The 15,364-nt window shown below is 47.9% G+C and overlaps 1 long non-coding RNA gene across 1 annotated transcript in view; it reads right to left on the bottom strand.

Annotated features, from left to right (window-relative positions):
- Positions 1-15,364, bottom strand: part of LOC127468791 (uncharacterized) — a 46,533-nt gene that overhangs the window by 20,624 nt on the left and 10,545 nt on the right. The window contains exons 2-6 of the long non-coding RNA XR_007903684.1: positions 10,798-11,028; positions 8,541-8,752; positions 2,968-3,202; positions 1,385-1,418; positions 68-167 (exon numbers count right to left, since the gene is read on the bottom strand). This is a non-coding gene — a long non-coding RNA (uncharacterized LOC127468791). The remainder of the gene's footprint in view (positions 1-67; positions 168-1,384; positions 1,419-2,967; positions 3,203-8,540; positions 8,753-10,797; positions 11,029-15,364) is intronic.

The following is a 15,364-nucleotide window of genomic DNA, read 5'->3' as shown; positions in this document are numbered from 1 at the left end:
AAATTCCTATGGCATTTCAGACAACCACAATAAATGTTTATAACATTATAATGTTAATCATAAATACCTTAAAGAAGCCTTACTGGAAATCACAAGTGAATCCTAGGGACTTTGATTTAAATTGGAATCTGGCTGTTTCAGATCTTGCTGCAGAAAGGTTCATAATCCTGAAAACAACAGAAAGGACACAGCAATGAAGTATTTGTAAGAATAAGATCCACTGGGGGAACAAAATAAATCTGATTTAGTGAAACCAGGATGGGATAGGATGTTGGCCTTGGCTTCAGTGATTCTGAGCTGTCCCTCAGATAGGATCTGTAGTAGAGGAGCTGTACTCTAAAATTAGACAATGAATTAAGCTAGATTTTTAAAGGATCAAATTCTTTGTATTCTTCTCATTAAAAGCTGACTCAAACAGCCTTGTCTTTAGGGACTGCAGAGTTACTTTTGGGATGTTATGCATTCAGCCAAATCACTACAGTTTGCCTCTTTACTGCAAGTAAAGGTTTTCCAGAGAGAAACAGCATTTGCAGTAACGAGCCATCCCTGGGACCCCAACAGAACAAACTGTAGTTCACTGTAACATGCCAGCTATTCCAGATTTCCTTCTAACCTACATTATACACAGGTGGAGGTTTCATCAGCTGTAATTTCACGTCATGTAAAAGGTGATTGTCCCTCACACACACAGCACCAGCACAGTGGCCCAGCAGCCCCCAGCTGGGCTCCAGCTTTAAAGGCTGAGTGAGGGCTCCTACCCCAATTGCAGGGTGTCACGGGTATCAGATATTTGTGTGTATAAATGTGGTGCACAATTGCCCTGAAGCTGGTATATATATGTGCAGCTCAGAAATATAAAACCAAAAGCTGAGGTTTTATAAAAACTTGGCCATCAAAACAGGAAAGCAGGAAAATATACAGGCAGAAATGTAATTTCAAATGACAACTAATGTGTGTTTGTTTTATGGATATCAGTTATCTACATGGGCCTTAGAAAGCACTCATACAGAATAAAGCAGGGATATCCCATGGATTTCCTTTCCACTCAAAGACAGTTTAAAACAGCAGCTTTGGTGATTTGGCTTCCAGACTCTCTCAAGTTATGACGTAAGGAGACAAAAGACACCTATGACAGGCATCCTGGTCCCTGCCTCTCCTCCTCTCTGTACTGTCCCTCTCACTGCCAAGAGGTTCCTTTTCTCCCGACTTCCTGTTAATGACATTCCTGGTTTTCCTCCCAGATGGCAAACCTCCATCTCCTGGCTGCAGTTACTTGCAGGAAGCAGCAAGCCTGCTGCTTTGCTCTGCACAGCATTGAAACAAGTGACACAAGACTAAGCTTCATCATAACCACAAATGCACCACTGAAAAGTGTGGAACCGACCTTGCAGGACACATTGCTTGAAGAAGTCTCAGACCTGAGAGTAAAACACAGAGCACCAGTTTTATGTGTACATGACATGGTAGATGGAGGCTGTTCATTCCGTGTGCTAGAGGCACATGAACACTGAACCAGTGTTAGACCCAGCATTAGCAGCTGATCGCTGCCACAATGGGAGATATTTATCCTGTAGTACCCGATATTAAAGTCTTTACATAGTGTGCCACCTGCTCAATAAACCCAAGATCAGGAGACACAGGCACACCTGAAGAGATGACAAATAAAGAGACAGAGTTACAAAGACATCTTCAACTTCCATCAGGAGACCTAGACCCAGGATGGAGGCTCAGAAATGCTCTGTTCTATCTGCCCCCCAATCATCACTCTCCACTTCCTCTGAGGGGTTCTCACCTCAGTAACCAGCACCCAATGGAGCGAGATAGGATCTCTCTTGTCAGGCCATGGCAAAGGCCAGCAGAGAGCACCAAGTCTAAAGCCACAAGCCTGAAGTTATTTGAAGACACAAACACACATGGAAAAACCTCCGGTTTAAAACATGGGTTATAAAAGCCAAGCAGTTGTGCCCAGTACTGTGATCAAATGCCATCCTTATTCCATCAGAGCTTAAAATAGGTTGGGTAAGAAGGCAAACAACTGTAAAAATCCCGAGCTGCTGCCAATGGACACACAGCAGGCAGTGGCACCGTGCTGGCTCTCTTCACTTCCAGCGCCGTGGTGTTTGTCCAAGGAAAGCCTCCATTATGCTTCAGGAACACACTGAGCTGACTGTTGATACAGCCAGCAAGGAACCTCGCTGGCAAACTCCCCACTGTTAAGGCTCCACAGGCCCCATGCTGAAGCCAGCCAGCTCCAGCACTACAGGGTGAGCGTGGCCAGACCTCCAGAGCACCTTCAGCTAACAGCATGTGGGCAGGAGTGCCCTTATTCCATTTACCCAGTCCATAGGACAAAAGCTAGGCACATGATCCACGGTCCTCCCAGCTACTCCAAATCCCCTCTGCCAAGCACAGGTATTTCTCACATTTTAGCTGCTGCCTGCATAGGCTTTGTTAATGCTGGAGGCCGAGGCTTTGTACCAAGCCCCAGGAGTTCAGTACATTCTGTTCAGAGTGCCAAAGGCACTGAATAACCACTTACATTTGCATTTGCCTAAACATAGCCTAAACATACTGCAAGCAAATAGCAGGAACAGGTTTAGCACTCAAGAGGCACAATTAAAAGCAAAAAACACCCATCGATAATTTGGTACTTTTACAAAAAGACCAGAAAAAGCCAATAAGAATCAGAGTAATTAAAATGGTATTTTTGTACTGCAGCAAAACCCAAAGAATATAAAGTTCAAGACGTATGCCAAGAACCTTAAAACCTATTTTTAACCATTTGGTACATTTTATCTATAGATAAGCTGCTAAATACCATTTCTGGGGTTTAGATTTTTTGCTACAAGCATGTGCAATCTCTGTCGCTGTCTGAGCCTGGCTGCTTTGCTCTGCAGCCGCAGCGGGATGGCAGAGGTAGCCAGCCTCCCAGCAGAGCTGCTGCATTATGAATCACATCATGCTCACCAGGGGAATTCGGGCTGGAGTGCCGAGGGTGGGCTCGAGAGAGCCGGGAGGCTCCGGGTGCTATTCCTGGCGGCGCCAGCGATTCGCGTGACCTTGTGCGAGTGACTCAATCCCCGCGTGGATGGCCGGGATCACCGCATGGATCGCCTGCCCGGGCTGCCGCTGTCACACCGCAGCGCTGCCAACACCCCGGGGCTTGCCCGCCTTAGTAAGGGGAGGAACAGAATGAGACTGTCTGAAAAAGAAAGGAAATAATGCAGTGCACGAGGGTGCAATCACAACAGCGCTGATTTCAAAGGCAGATTGGACTGTGTTTGGAACAAAGGCTCTTACCCAAGTGGTAAAAGACAAAGTGTTAAAAAAGAAGCAGCATCCCCTTACAGTTATTTTATCCCTCTGGGCACTGGATGAAGCAGATGTTACTGTAATGGAACGCCTGTGCCTGAACGCTGCTGTACCTCATGAGACTGAGCCCCACAACGTCCCTGCATGAGGGGAGGGTGAGGCGGGGAGCGCTGTTCGGTGTGGAGCTGGTTACAGAACGCTCCCACGGACAGCCCCCGAGGCGGATCTGTGCTGTGCAGCAGCGCTGACAATCAGCTCCGCCCGGTACCAGCACAGGGCACAGCCCCGGCGCTGGGGAGCCCCGCTCGGCGCTGCCGAAGCCCGCTCGGCCCGGGGAGCGGCTCGGGGGGCCCGCGGGGCCCGCGGCTCCGGCCGGCCCAGGGCACGGCGGGGCCGCCTCGGCACCGGGATGTCGCCGAACTCGCCTCAGCCGCGCAGACAGCACGTCACGATCCGGCACACCCTGCAGCCGCCCGTCGGCCAGAGGCGAGCACCAGCCTCCATAGGGAAGCACCCCACGGCAGCTGAGCCCGCTCCTGGGCCGTGCGGTGCTGGGCGGGCCCCTGCGGCCGAGGGTCCTTCATGACTGACCGTTTGTTACGATGGCCGAGCCTGAGCCATCCCCATCGAACAACAGGCAACACTCACTCCCAGCTCCTGCCCAGTTGCACAGGATCGCTTCGGCTGCTGCCCGAAGCCAAGATCCAGCTCTGGGTGACCTCAGGGAGCCATTAGTGCTGCCACAGGATTTCATTCCTCACAGCTTAGCCCCACATCAACGCTTCAGGATCAAAACACACTGCAGACCACACCTGGAAACTGCCTATTTGATCTTAGAGGTCTTTTCCTATGTAAACGATTCTATGGGTGTGTGAGACTGCTCTGCCTGGAATGTAGGCCTCAGCCTCCTCTGCAATAAATGAGAGTTTCCACAGAAGAAAAATCAGAGTCATCATCTGCTGTGTTCTGGGGTGGGGGCTTGGTTGTTTTTTATTTTCGTTCACGAACCCATTGTTATCAGTTATGCATGTTTGTGACAAAGCCCTTTTCCAAAATACTGCCAGCCATGGCAGCAGAGAACACAGTCGCTGTCCGATTATCACATACAAAGCTCAGGCAGATCCTAGATTGCATCCTGCAGTCTGGTTTCACAGCTCCACCTCAACATGCCACCGCATGCTTTATTGGAACAAGCTGCCTCCTCTTTCTGTGCACCGCACAATCTCACACTTGCTGATTTCACTCCTTTACTTCTAGGTTAGCTGTGCCTTTGCTGAGCAGAAATGCTGCTATTCCAAGGAAAGGAACGGTGACAAGTCACTCCAGACAGTGACAGCAGCCATGACTGCTAACACATGGCACAGCAAGGCTGCTGAGCAGGGACTGTCATTCTCATTCTACAGATAGGAAAATAAACCCTGTCTGAAGGCAAGGACACAAACTGGCACTTTCCAAGTGACTAGATTAGCCGCTTTCGAATACCAATCATTACTAGTGTTTTCTCTCTGTTTGCCACGTTAATCCCATGGGAGCACATGTCAATGACTCTGTCTCCCCACTCTGCCCCCAAACAGCTGCAGATCTTCATCTCACCCCTTGATCAGTCACCAAACACCCTGTTACTGGACACCTTCTCCCACAAATCAATTGCGTGATTAACGCCATTTTGATAAACTCAGGGTAATTCTGTACCTCACCCAGACTGAAGTCCTCTCCTGCTTCTCCAGAGGGCTTTGTGTGCCTCACAGTCACATATTACACCGGTTCCATCACCACAATCTCTCTTCATTGCCAAAAAAACTGTTTATAAAGCCCCAAAGCTGCACAGATTACACAAAACCTAATGTACAGAAAAAAATTTGTGCCACTGGGCTGACATGCCTGACAGGATCCTGCTCCTGGCACAGAGCAGACACATGCCAGGGACCTGGTATAGGTTTTGGGGCCAGCCTGCCTGAAGCAGCTGCCATGGTCAGCTACAGCATGACCCTACAGCACAGAAAATCTCTGCACTGCTGTCCTTGGCACTGGGTGCAAGGCAGCTCACTCCTCTGCCAAACACTCCACCAGAAGACTTAACCTTGGGTTGAAGACTTCTGGTGAAGATCAGTGAGCAAGGGAGAGGCTGAGACACGGGCTCAGACACTTCTGGCTCACACAACCCAATTCTTGCCACCACACACAAACTCAGTTTTAGTTTTGCTCTCCCATTTAGAGCAGTCTCCTTGACAAGCACATGCTGTGGTTCCTGCAATCCCACAGTAACCTTGGCTGTTAGTTCTCTATCTACACATGGATTCCAACCTATTCAGCCAGAAGCAGGAGATTTTTTCCTAGGATTTCCTAAATCTTTTAATCTTCTACCTCTGAAATCTGTAATTCTACTTTTTAAAGTTTATATTCATGAAGGGAGATTGAAGTGACCAAACTGCTGGTACCAGGGAGAGAAAAAGTCCTATTTTTCATTCTTCAGTTGCAGTTCATGGCATGTCATTTCACAGTCACCAGCCAGGGAAAAGCTTACATAAGAGTTAATGCAGAGATTGAAGTGACTTATAGAACATAGAACAGAAAAACAGCCTGCAGAAACTGGGAAGGAACAGGATTTGTCTACAGTGCTCTGCTGGGGAGCCAGACAGGGACTGGTGTAATCTCAAGATTTGCCAGTATTAAACATCACTTAATACCAGGGAGACTTGGACATGCTGGAGAGTAACGAAGAGGCACGAGGATGATGAAAGGATAGAAGCACTTGACATACAGGGAGAGGCTGGGGGAACTGGGAGCATGCTTTGACAAGAAGAGCTGGACTAAAGGATTTCTTGAAGTCCCAGCCTCAGTTGTCCTTCAGTTCTGTGAGAAACGGGGAGAATGGGATTTGTTTAGTCTAGAAGGAGAAAGCTGAGTGGGCATAACAGATCCCTTTGCAGGCAGCAATCCAGGTTTCTTCTTCCCGGTACAGATCAAGGAGTAACAGGCTACTTTTGGGGAAATGAAGATGTAGGCTAAGTTTCTACAGGTAGTGCTGGAGCAGATCATGGAATGACATCAGGAGCTGATTTAAAGAAGAAAGCGGGTGAAGAGCCATCAGAACAGCTGAGGTATTACCAATCCTGCTTCAGAGGGGACCTGACTTTGCACCATATTTCACTGATTTAAAAGACACCCCCTCCCTCCAATCTCCTGGTCCCCCACAACCCAAACCTTCGTGCTCCAACTTTTTTTGCACCTGTAGGACTGAAATGGCTTTGTAAAAGCTCAGAAGAACAATGCATCTTTTTAGAAACACTACTCTCACTGCTTGCAACTTCCTCCCTCTGTCAGCACAGCCAAGTGGCAGGGCAGGATGACTCCACTGCCAGGTGGAGTGGCAGCACTGGGACTTTCTGCATACTAAGAGGTGAACTAACTCTACATCAGCTGGTGTAATGCATTCTTATTCACTTCTGTTACAGACCACGCTGTCCAAAGACCCAGGTTGTCACCAAGATGCAGATCCAAATTAACTCAAAGTAAAAATAATAAAAATCAGCCACTGTTTTACAATTCAAATTCATATGAAGAAGCAAAATTGGATCAATCCAGATTCACAACCAGATCTTGTATACAAACAGATCAAGCTTGTTCAGTCTTGGATTTATGCCACTTTCAGCAGTTTTCTAGTTTTCTCATGCTCCTGCTGGACCCAGGGGTACAATATTTCTCACCTGCTACAATCACAAACATACTGTGGTGTTCCCCTTGTATTTCTGCTCTGCCCCCCTGGGTACAGGGGTAGATACAGTGTTTGGAACAGCCCTACCTGCTGCCAGGGCTTCACCTCACAGCTGTCTCTGGAGTTTATAGCGCTGCCAGGCCACAACTGTTCCACCTGCATTTGCCATGCCAAGAGTCTGTCTCAAATGGAAGTATTTAGATTTGTAAAAAACAAATCAGGTAGTTTCAAGAACAGGGAACAAGACAGTGCTTTATTTAGAAAAATATTAACCACTGCAGCCTCAGCAGAGGGTTTGGCAGACGAGGAACCAGCAAGCCACAGAGAAACAAAACCCAGAGAGCAAGTACTGCAGAACAACTGTACTGCACACACAATGCAAGCTCTGCCCCAAGGAATTATGTCAGAACAAGGTTAATTATTTCCATTGGACTAATACTTTCCATTTAATTTATTTTTATAAATCAATCTGCATAATGTACACTGGCATCCTTTATGTTTCAATTTTGCTTACAGTAATAAAACTAACTCTGCAAATCATCCCTGGCTACATTATTTTTATATCCAAGAGCACCAAATGATAAAAGCCTGGCAGCATAGATCTAAGAGAGAGAAAAAGCATTCATTCTACTTCCCAAACATAGCACAACAAGACCATGCTCCACAGCCTGATTTTAAAGCAGTAGGATGAAAATGACTCAGCCTACATTAAAATTAGAGGTATGATGAGATTGAGACTGCAAGAGAAGGACTGAATTAAATGCATTTTTACTTGACTCAAATAGGCTTTTTTTTCTTAGTGCCTGGTAAAGGAAATACTAGCAAGTTTAAAAGTGTGTGAAACAGTCAAACCAACAAGGTGTTTCATGAAGCTGTGAGTGCCACTGCCATCGTCAGTGCTGCAGGATGACAGGTCTGGCTCCCTGTGACACTGTGGGGGGGCACCCCCAGCCTGCAGTGCTGGCACAGGGGACAAGGCCTGGATAAAAGGGGAAGTGGCAGCACAGAGCCACACATGTGCCCACCAGCAGGACACCCAGAGCTCCTGCCGAGAGCCTCTGCAGCCGCCTTTGGCTCCTCCAGCCCGTTCCCTGGGATGTGCAGGGTGGTTTCCCCAAGCCCCTCTTCCTCCCAGCCACAGACCCGGCCCCGCTCCCAGCACAGCGGGGAGAGCCCGAGGGCACCAGCATGACCAACCAAAGCCTTCCTCAAATCAAACAGCCAGGAGGCACTTGGCTCAGAGCCACCCAGACACGGTTTTCTGTATCTTCTAGTGCTCAGAGACAGACACACCATATTTCTAAAGCCTCTTATAATGAATACTTACTCAATCTCACCCCATATATATATATAAATATACACACACACAGATATTTTTAACATACGTAAAGAAATTTAAAAAACCCAACATTTTTAATGCTAGATAAAAAAAAGCATTAACTGGAAGAGTTCACTAGTCCAAATGACCAAATCAAGACATTCCCATTCCCCTCCTCCCAGATATACTACTTACAGCCAGCAGGAATGTGTCACAGCTCAGCATTCCGGCCCACTGCCTCCCCAGGCTTTTCCTTTCTCCTGCAGGAAATCCTCCAGCTGGCCTTGCTTTGTTCTGGAGCATATTTTAAATTCAGCTTCTTTGCATCAATTGAATTCAGGTGCAGCAGGAGCTTGGTACCTGCACGTGGGTGTTGTTCCTGATGAGATTTCCTTACTTTCAATTTCCTTACGAGCAAATTAGAAGCAAACAAAGAAGAGAATAATTCTTTCAGTGACTTTCTGCCTTTCTGCAATCCACATACACATTCTCAAAAAAATGTGAGAAACCAACTGCCACTGAAGGACTCTGAATCTCCCAACATGGATTAACCAAGTCCTGCCTAAGTTCATGCTGAATGGTTTGCTCAGATAAGTGTTGCAGATTTCTCCTTAACCAGAGAATTTTTGATTTCCCCAAACCTTTCTGTTTAGAAGCAAAATTATTTACAAGTTGGTTGTCATAAAACACCATGGGCCAAAGGTTGCTCTGGACATGGATTCTTGGAGACTTGCACAAATGCATATTGTGTGTCTCTCAAGTTTTCTTGGGGAAGGGCCATGCCCACAACAGGCACTAGGAATTGAGGCGTAAGGGCTGAATTCTGAGGGCAGAACCCTTCGGAGTCTGTTCCTCCAGGCAGCTCTGGCTGTGATGCAGCAGCAGAGGGATGGAAGAAGGCATGGATTATGGGTGAGCAGGAAAACCAAACCCTCAGTTTGGCTGCAGGTAGAGCTGGAGGGCATGCATCACTCTTGTTTCAGGAGCAGCACCCTTAGCCTGGGGCTAAAAGAAGCAAAATAGGGAGTAAGGTAGGTCACTTGCCAGGCAAACCATCCTCTGTTGGGTTTTGTTTGTTGTGGGTTTTTTGATGCTTAACAGCTATTACCACTAAATAGCAGAACCTGTGACAATAGAGAGAACATAATTGCTTTGCTGGAGAACATGAGCAGCACTTTCACCAAACAAGAATGGACTTGTTGGGTTGTTTTAATTCTTGGCATAGCTGGGCATGTCTTATCTCCAGCTCAAAAAAATGGAAATGCATAATGAAGACAGCCAGTTGTCTTGTAGGTAACTGTACACAATTCCCACCACAGGACAGCATTGTTGGCAAGACATGGTATCAGTATAGGGAAACCTAATACTGCCAGCTGAATAGATGTCACATTTCTTTCTGCAAAATGTTATGTCTGCTAGTACTAGAAATAACACAGCTGAGTGATAAAATTTAAAAAAATGTGAAAAATATTTTCTCTATTTTCAAGTCTGTTTGCCTTGTGAATATGACAGCATTTTGTTTTGTCAGTCGTGTTTTATGCACACAAGGCCAGAACTTCTCCAACCCCTACACCCATGTTCTCATCAACAGCAGCAGAGCTTAAACAGATTCTGCAGCAGCTCATATAGGACCAAGAAAGCAGGCTTGTTGGGTGCTTTTATCTAAAAAGAAATAGGAATAAAATAACCTTATACAAGAATATTGCCCTTAAAACACTGAAACATGCTCTTTAATGTCTGCTGGCTGAGGCCTGGTCCTACAGAGACTGAAAGGATTTCACGTTGCCAGAACCTGCCTTCCATGAATAGGCACTGATTTCATGTACTACTTTAGGATCAGGTCTTAGAGGACACTATTTTTAACTACATGAAGAACAAGCATGTCTAAAACACCTTAAACCCTCCAGGTTTAAGGCTATATATATTTTAAAGACATTCTAATATGTGCATAATTACTGTGAATATTACTCAGCAAAGGGTAAACAGTGTTGCAGTAACTCTAATGTCACTAATTTCATTACTCTATCGAAATATGCTACTGTAATTGAACTAGTACATTATGAAGTGTTATAAATAATTAAAACTAAAACTGCAACTGACAAAATGAATGAAGCAAGAACATTCTGTAACCCAGTGTTCCTACCCAACTTCATAATTTTCTAAGTTGAGTAAAACACTATATCTGAGTCTGTCTGAGCACAGAAAGGATTTGTTCATATCATTCACTAATTTGGAAAGAACCTTGGTTGGAAAAAAGTTGAAACATGTTAAAACCAGCACACTATGAAAGAACATCAATACAAACGCCACACAACAACATCAACTGCTCCTTTGTCACCCTTCCCAGGTACCCCGGTGAAGCCAAAGAGAGCATGTCACAGCAGTGGGGACAACCCAGGCCAAGCTGCTGCTGACATTGGGACATCAAGTCCTAAGAAGGAACACATCCTACCTGCTGTCAGAGGACGGGGAAAGAGATGGGCTTCTCCAGTCATCCCAGCTGACACAGCTCCATGCTCAAGGAGGTGAGCAGGAAGGAACTCTGTCTCACCAGCCAGGCTCTCCCACAGCAATATCTGCTGTACTGCACCATGGGCAAGGCTGGATGCTGAGTGCAAGGCAGAGGCAGGAGAAGTAGGTTCTACTTTGGCATGTGAAGTTAGAGCAGTTCCGCTTTTGAGATCTAGAGATGAGAAGAGACAGGTGAACAGCATATGAGTGATATAACTGTTTCTTTTAGAGAGATTTTTAAAGCAGACCAAAGGTGCTTTTGTGCAACTTGTTAAACTCTGCTGCTCCATTCCTTAAATCACTAGCAAGTGTCAAATTATTTTTGCAGAAATTTTCTGCTTTGTTTAGCTTTTTAATTTTCATTCTTTGGTTTCACTGAAACAAAAGGCCTCTTTTTTTAGACAGACATAAAAGGGGCTGACAACTTCTGCTGCTTCATTATCTCCAGGTGAATTCCATATTCTGCTCCTTCACTCCTCTTGGCTTCCTGCTCTGTCTTCTCTGAAGTACCACAGAGTTTTCCACCTTCCTTTTTTTTTTAAAATTTTTAATTTGTTGGTGTTTGCTTGCAGGACAAAAAGCTTTATCAATTAATCTACTGTTTATGCTGCCTGAGCTAGCCCTGACGTTCACTGTAATGGAGCACCACCCCTGCCAGTGAGCCAGGGCCAGCCCCTGTGCACCCTGCAGGCACAGCCCTGGCCCCCTCCAGCAGCAGGTGAGATGCTGACAGGGGGTAGCCCCAGGATGAGCTCTCAGGGAGAAATACCCATGGGGAGAGAGCTCTGACCTTGCTTCTGCAGACTGCAGGAAGGGGGTTCCTACATCTCTGTAGCCCACCACAGCACAGAAAGGTCCTTAGTGGCACTGGCTTAGGTGGGTCCATGGGCACTCCTGGGCTGCTGGCTGGCTGCTGGGCTGCATCCACCTCCCACTAGTGGGAAAGAGGGCAGGCAGAAGGGAAAAGCCTCACCTATCTGCATAAGCCTGAGTTGTGCAATTACACTGCAAATCACTGCAAATCCTCCTGCTCCACAGTGTAAGGGAGTTCCCCCTGGCAGAGCTGGGGCAGGCACAGCAGGTGAGAACAGCCCAGGGGAGAAGCTCGTCCGGAACTGCCCTCTGACAGCGAGAGGAAGGATCCTCCATCCATCTGTCCTGCCCACGCTGGCTATGGCAACCTCTGTGGGAAGCCAAGCAGGGGACTGGCAGCCCGTTCTAGCACAGACAGCCCACAGGCCACCCCAGGGGGGCTCGGGACTGTATGAGGAGCTTTGTCAGGCACTGAGCAGTGCTGGAAAGAACAGGATGCTCCTGCAGAGATGCACTTCTCTGGGAGATCTCAACTTCTGGACAAAGTCATGTAGCTGAGAGCAGAAGCCTGTAATACCACCCTGCCATGGATGAGGACACCAGGGGGGTGTCTGGGTATAAGAAAGGACATTTATAATTCTCAGTTTTTTACAATAAAGATGGATTAATCCTGTCCTTGCTAATCTGCCATGACAGAACAGCTGACATAAAACTCCTCCAAGCTGAAATGGGTGTTTACAGCTGCAGGAGCCAGAGGTTGTTAAGCACAGAGTTAACTCCATAGACCAACTATTTCCTTCTTTTTTTTAATAACCATTCCTTTAAGCAAGTGTCTCCTGGTATTTTAAAAATTCACTTTAATCAATTTAAAATTAATAAGGAAGGAGCAAAATCCTTAGGGCCTGAAAGCTCCAATGTCTGCCAGGCTGGAAGTGATGAGTCAGCTCCAGCACGGCCGCCATGGAGCGGCTGAGGGCCGCCCGCCAGAGCTGAATTAGGTCACTCGGTTTGCTGTTCACGGAGCGTGGCTGTCCCTGCCTTTGGATGGTTCCCTCTTTCTGAGGAGAGCTGCAGCGCTTCGAGGCACTGCTGGGGCACCTCACTACTGCTGCTGCTGCTGCTGCCATGGCTCCATCCTGTGTGTTTATCGGGCAGGAGCACAATGGAGCCTCTCCGAGAGGAGGGAAAGGGCAGTGGCAGCAGGACACAGCACACACAGGGCCCTGTCCCTCTCCCACAGGGCATCTCCTCGGACTCCTGCCTTGGTCACTAACCCATGCTCTGCTTGGGCCAGGAAGAGAACCAGCAGTGTCCACAGCCAGTCCTCCAGCTCCTACCTCCACCCAAACCACAGCTCATGCCCAGGCTCAGCTCTGCTCACTTCCCAAGGGAACATGTGCTCCCAGGGTGTCAGAGCAGAGCCACTGTGCTCCCTCACTAATTACCTGTTTCTAATTGCGGTGCCACAGTCCCAACAGGCAGCTCCTATGGCAGCTCCCCAGGGGGATTAACACTGAGCCTTTGCTTTGTACACTGATGCAGCGTGTGAAGAAAAGCAGCTCCCATCTCCTGTGCCCAGAGCACGTGGGCCATGCCAGTGGGTTACCTGTTTGTCTGCGGGTCACCATGGCACTGGGATGCCAGCACCCAGTAGGGCCAGCCTGGGCAGCAGTGGGAGGCTGCATTCATGGGCTGTAGGCAAGAAGAAACGTGCTGCCCCTCTCCCTGCACCCAGGGGGCTGAGGAGCTCTTACAGCACTCTTGTGGAATGAAAATTCCTGGTCTGCAGCAGGGGAGCAGGAGCAGGACCATCAGAAGGGCAGAAGCCCCTGTAGCCCACAACATCCCTGCACTCAGCTGTCTGCCTGCTGACCAGGTTTGGGTTCCCCAGCACACCCTTCCCTGGGAGCCCTAAGGAAGGGCACTGGGACCCCTGACACCAAGGGTCGTCACAAAAGATGCACAGTGTGACTGCTGTTCCCCTGGCTGGGAGAGGGGGACAGGAAGGCTGCATGCAGCCCTCTTGGGCACAGCCAAGCTCTGCTGGAAGCAGGAAGGCTGCCCATCAGCTGGAAACACAGGTCTGAATCACCACCAGCTCGCAGCACTTATTTGAACACATCGGTGACCCGCAACAGCCACATGACCTCTGCATCCCTGCCCAGCTCCACTCTAGGGTGGGAAAACACAGATGTCAGCTCAGCTCCCCTTGCTGTGGCAGCTGCCCGAGCCCTCCTCTCACACTGCTCCTCGTTATTCCTCCCCAGTGCTGCAGCACCCAGAGACGTGGACACAGCGAGGGGACGCCCTCGGTGGAGGGGAACAGGCAGGGCTCGGCCGGCTGTGCCGAGGGCACAGCACAAAGAGCTGCTTGCGCTCTCCTGGGACCAGTTTCACTTCCCATACAAGCAGTGGCTCCAACTAAAAGGTGCCTCAAGTAATTACCCGAATGCTCTTTGGCTAGAGCTTGTAAAGGAGCTTATACATATTAAACAAGAAAGAAAGATCTGTCTATAACTTGTTCTTTACTAACAAACAAAACTGGACTGAATCCATTCGAAAGCAAATTTTACAAGGACCTTATGCCGAAATTATTCAGTAGAAATAACTGAACAAAACCCAGGGCATTTGAGAGGGGCTCACCCCAAAAATCAAGGTCTGTGGTTGGTTGGTTTGGTTTTTTAAGAAACTTTTTTGGCATTAACATGACAGAGCAGTAAAGATTTAGCAATAGCACTGCATTAGCTCCATGAAACACACTAAACAACTGCTCCCTTAACTAGCTCAGCTGCTGGAGCCAGTGTTAAGTCACCACTATCAGATCTGAAAGCAGAAGGGAATTCCTCACTAATGCACTGAATGACCTTCTCTGTGACAAGGGCCTGTAGAATGCCAGGTGCTGGGACTGCAGCCACTGCATCCTGATCCGTGTGTGCCCACACAGCCTGCTGCTCCTTCAGGACAGGTAACCCTTGGTGGCAAAGTGAAATAACGCTACTCTGTGAATTGCTAAGTTTTCACTTGCAACAGGTAAAACAGCCCATGTTCTACAATGGAGGTAATCATGGCAACATGGAGCTCTTCTAGCCAGAAATACAACAGCTGCTCAGCATCAGATGCTCTACTGTATTTGGAATATATTGCAATAGCAGGCAGGTAATACTGCTGTGGACTCTGTGAAAAATGGCAGGGAAAGGAAATATAGGGAAAATGTTGTAATTATTTAAATGGGGTTGTTTTAATACCAGCAGAAAAAAAGCTTGCCTGAGCAAACCAGTTTTTAGCCTGTTATCTTTAGAAATAGCCTTTAAAGTATAAACTTGCTGCTGCTCTACTGTGCCTCTGCCCTGAATCTGGCAATATTCACATGGGAGCAGGCAAAACCAGCCAGAGGCACTGGGACCCTTGGGAGGCCAGTGGAGGGAGAGCTCACCAGCTCCCATCCCACACTACCCAGCCAAGAAAACCCAAAGGGGACCCCCGCAGCAGGTGCCTGAAGCCTGGCAATGTGATTGCTACAACCCTGCCCCTCAGTACAGCAGCCAAACACCCCTCGTTTGCCCAGGAAACAGGTAAAAGCAGCCACATTGTTCTGCTAAGGAGAAGAAGGCCTGGTGCAGTGACTTTCCCCAGCTGGGAGCTGGCTGCCTGCAAAAGGTTGGGTTGGGAGTTACCAACAGCACAGGCTTTCCATG

Source organism: Manacus candei, unplaced genomic scaffold, assembly GCF_025592945.1.
Source record: "Manacus candei isolate 608988 ecotype Guabito, Panama unplaced genomic scaffold, ASM2559294v1 h1tg000015l, whole genome shotgun sequence".
In the NCBI taxonomy this organism is placed as follows: domain Eukaryota; kingdom Metazoa; phylum Chordata; class Aves; order Passeriformes; family Pipridae; genus Manacus; species Manacus candei.
The sequence above is the reverse complement of the archived record's forward strand: the minus strand, read 5'-3'. Positions and strand labels throughout refer to the sequence as shown.